This window comes from Cervus elaphus, chromosome 21, assembly GCF_910594005.1.
Source record: "Cervus elaphus chromosome 21, mCerEla1.1, whole genome shotgun sequence".
Lineage (NCBI taxonomy): Eukaryota > Metazoa > Chordata > Mammalia > Artiodactyla > Cervidae > Cervus > Cervus elaphus.
Genome location: NC_057835.1, coordinates 26,717,653 through 26,722,509, shown reverse-complemented (window position 1 = coordinate 26,722,509; position 4,857 = coordinate 26,717,653).

Below are 4,857 nucleotides of genomic sequence, written 5' to 3'. Positions count from 1 at the left end.
CCAGGGCTGTGGGAGCCCCCAGCATCTCCTAGTGACGTCATCACATTGTTGGTCCTTCCTGCTCCCAGAGGGTGTTTCCACCTAGGACAGGTAAGATAAGCACCAAGGGTGTCAGTGCCGCTGGACGACCTGTTGCCACCTGCCTGGGGTTAAGAAGCAGAACACAGAGATGGGACAGCTTTGCTTGCTGGGAGGGGCCGGGGTAAGGGCTGATGATACCCTACTAGGAGCCTAAAGAATTCCCACCACTGTACAAGACCAGCCCAGGTGACCCTGAAATTTTGCCTGATCACTCCTATTCCCAGCCCTGAGGTCACCATTAGTCTTCATGGTCTCTCTGCACCCAGGAATCTTTGAATTTGCTCATCCCAGTGAATCAGGGTCTGACTCTTTGTGACCCTCTATCTCCATTCAAGAGAATGGAGAATGGAGAAACCCACTTTAGTGGGTTTCCATATCCTCCTCCGGGGGATCTTCCTGACCCAGGGATCAAAACTTATCTCCTGAGTCTCCTGCATTGGCAGGCAGATACTTTATCACTGAGCCAACTGGGAAACCTGAATCAGAGTATATCTTGCTGTAAACCTTGATCCCTATTTGGACTGTGAGCTTGTCTGTATTTTGTTCATTTAGCTCACTCCAGAGTGCCTACTCCAAAGATGTTTGTTGTAAATAATTCAGTAAGTGTGTGATATGTAATACGTACAGCTCTACTGAAGCATTATCAGAAATGTCAGCTGCAAACTGGTTGCAGAGCCCCACACACTGTGAAAACCGGAGGAAGAGGGGTTCTTCCACAGCAGAAGCCCCCTCCTCATGGAATAGGCACCATCACCCACTTAGGATTGTTCCTTTTTCATCCATGTAGACATTTGCTTTGTCGCTGCTCTGGAAAATAGTGGGCAGAAGATGGAGGAACTGAGATGTTTTGATGAAATCATCTCATTACTTAATGGGTTGGCCTGGGCCCTATTTTTGTTGCTGGACAGTCTGCCAAGATGTGTTTCAGCCTCAGTCTTAGTAACCTAGTAGGTGCAAGCTTATGAGCAAAATGGAATCTTTCTTTGCAGGTTGAAGCTGTTGTAGTGTCCTGAGGCTGTCATAACATCCAGACCCCTGCCTTGGTTTCTTCTGGAAAATGTATAGGAAATACAGCCAAGTCTTCACTGACCCCAGGGCATGACTGGCACAGTAAATTTTTGAATAAATCTGGAAATAATCTGGTTTCCTTATGACCCACGCGTTTCTTTCCAAAGTCATAAGCTATAAAAAATTTGGATGGGTTTATGTCTCTGGTTAATCAAGGTTTACTGTCTGCTTCAAGCTTAGTGCCAAGTGACACCCAGTAATCATTCTTTGTTTGGAGCGTCCCAGCAGCAGAGGAGTCAGATTCATCACCAAGTGACAGGTGCACTCACATTCCAGAAAAGAGACAATCCATAAACCTCTCATCTTTATTTATTTTTCTTTTACTCCCATCAGGGAATCTTCTAGCTTGATGCTATGAGTAGACAGAGCATGACCTTGCACACTACTATAATATTTCTTCTGTTGGTCTGCTTAGTAAGAAGTCTCTGGCAAAAATGGATATGGAGAAAGCAGGATGTATAATTCCTGCCTTCTTCGAATATGTCACACTGATAAGTGGGTGATGAATGCTGACGAGCACTGACTGCTTCCTCAATCAAGCCCTGAGTGTGCGTGTGTGTGTATGTGTGTGTGTGGTTTGCAGCTGCTGTCTAGACTATACTCTCTATTACTAAACCATCAGGATGATCACAAATAATCAAGGGGAAAAATGAAATGACATCAGATGAATCATTGTGAAAAGAAGAGAAGCAAAAGGCAAAGGAGAAAGGGAGAGATATACCCATTTGAATGCAGAGTTCTAAAGAATAGCAAGGAGAGATAAGAAAGCCTTCCTCAGTGATCAATACAAAGAAATAGAGGAAAACAATGGAATGGGAAAGACTAGAGATCTCTTCAAGAAAATGAGAGGTACCAAGGGAACATTTCATGCAAAGATGAGCACAATAAAGGACAGAAATGGTATGGACCTAACAGAACCAGAAGATATTAAGAAGAGGTGGCAAGAATACACAGAAGAACTATACAAGAAAGATCTTCACGATCCAGAAAATCATGATGGTGTGATCACACTCAGGTAGAGCCAGACATCCTGGAATGCGAAGTCAAGTGGGCCTTAGGAAGCATCTCCACGAACAAAGCTAGTGGAGGTGATGGAATTCCAGCTGAATTATTTCAAATCCTAAAAGATGAAGCTGTGAAAGTGCTGCACTCAATATGCCAGCAAATTTGGAAAACTCAGCAGTGGCCACACGACTAGAAAAGGTCAGTTTTCATTCCAATCCCAAAGAAAGGCAATAACAAAGAATGCTCAAACTACTGCACAATTGCCCTCATCTCACATGCTAGCAAAGTAATGCTCAAAATTCTTCAAGCCAGGCTTCAACAGTACATGAACCATGAACTTCCAGATGTTCAAGTTGGATTTAAAAAAGGCAGATGAACCAGATATCAAATTGCCAACATCCACTGGATCATCGAAAAAGCAAGAGAGTTCCAGAAAAACATCTATTTCTGCTTTGTTGACTATGCCAAAGCCTTTGACTGTGTGGATCACAACAAACTGTGGAAAGTTCTTCAAGAGATGGGAATATCAGACCACCTGACCTGCCGCCTGAGAAATCTGTATGCAGGTCAGGAAACAGCAGTTAGAACTGGACATGGAACAACAGATTGGTTCCAAATAGGAAAAGGAGTACGTCAAGGCTGTATACTGTCACCCTGTTTATTTAACTTATATACAGAGTACATCATGAGAAATGCTGGGCTGGATGAAGCACAAGCTGCAATCAAGATTGCCTGGAGAATATCAATAACTTCAGATATGCAGATGACACCACCCTTACGGCATAAAGTGAAGAAGAACTAAAGAGCCTCTTGATGCAAGTGAAGGAGGAGAGTGACAAAGTTGGCTTAAAGCTCAACATTCAGAAAACTAAGATCTTGGCATCTGGTCCCATTACTTCATAGCAAATAGATGGGGAAGCAACGGAAACAGGGATAGACTTTATTTTGCGGGGCTCCAAATTCACTGCAGATGGTGACTGCAGCTATGAAATTAAAAGACGCTTGCTCCTTGGAAGAGAAGTTATGACAAAGCTAGACAGCATATTAAAAAAACAGAGACACTACTTTGCCAACAAAGGTCCGTCTAGTCAAAGCTATGGTTTTTCCAATAGTCATGTATGAATGTGAGAGTGACTATAAAGAAAGCTGAGTACCAAAGAATTGATTTTCAACTGTGGTGTTGGAGAAGACTTGAGAGTCCCTTGGATTGCAAGGAGATCCAACCAGTCAATCCTAAAGGAAATCATTCCTGAATATTTATTGGAAGGACTGATGCTGAAGCTGAAGCTCCAATACTTTGGCCACCTGATGCGAAGAACTGATTCATTTGAAAAGACCCTGATGCTGGGAAAGATTGAAGGCAGGAGGAGAAGGGAATGACAGAGGTTGAGATGGTTGCATGGCATCACCGACTCGAAGGACATGAGTTTGAATAAACTCCAGGAGTTGGTGATGGACAGTGAGGCCAGGCGTGCTGCAGTCCATGGGGTTACAAAGAGTCAGACACAACTGAGTGACTGAACTGAACTGAACAATATTAACCATGTGGCTTAATAAAACACTTCTGGAACACATTTTTCCTTAAGAATGTATTGGTGGCAATAACTGCATAGAATTCCTGAAATCGCAGTCAAGAACCAGATGTGGCCATGGATTTATGAATTTAAGTGTAACGGTAATTCTTTTGATAGAGAGTATACAGTGTAAGGAGTTTCATTTGATGATGGTTCCTTTTTAGATCATCTAAATGTGAAGACACAAGGACCTGGATCAAACACCTGCTGCCAGGGTACTTTGGTCAGGTTCTTAATCCCCCTAAACCTTGAAACCTGACTCAAGGGGCTGTTGGGAGGAGAAGGCTGCAGAGGAAGGGTGTCCCTGAAGGACACAGGCCTCGGGTTCTGACCACCAAACTTCATTCTCAGCACCTGAGTTACATTGGTCCAGCTGCCTACCTTTTCTGAGTTCCAATTCCTCATTTGAAAATGAAAGTATTAGTCTCTCAGTTGTGTCCAACTCTTTGGGACCCCATGGACTGGAGCCCGCCAGGTTCCTCTGTCCAGGGGATCCTCCAGGCAAGAATACTGGAGTGGGCTGCCATTCTCTCCTCCAGGGGATCTTCCTGACTCGGGGATCAAACCCCTGTCTCTGCATTGCAGGCAGATTCTTTACGGCTTGAACCACCAGGAAGGTCCCATTTCCTCATTTAATGGATAACAGTGTAGTCCTCACAGGACTGCTGTGAGGAATTAGATGAAGATATTCCAAGTTTAACACCTGGAATACATCAGGTGTTCCTCAGGTGTACAGGCTGTTCAGTCTGCTAATAAGCCTATTGTTCAATCGCTCAGTCGTGTCTGACTCTTCGTGACCCCATGAACTGCAGTCTGCTAGGCTACCCTGTCTTTTATTACCTCCCACAGTTTGCTCAGCCTCATGTCTGTTGAGTCCGTGATGCCTTCCAACCATCTCATCCCCTGTTATCCCCTTTTCCTACTGCCTTCTATCTTTCCCAGCATCAGGGTCTTTTTCAATGAGTCAGCTCTTCATATCAGGTGACCAAAGTATTGGAGCTTTCATCTGAAGAAATCCTATTCCTTCTATGAGTCTCAGATCAACCAATGCAAATCTTATTACTCAATATGATCAATAAATACTGAGTAATGAAAAAGAAGGTGACAGCACTCTGCCAGTGTTCATTAT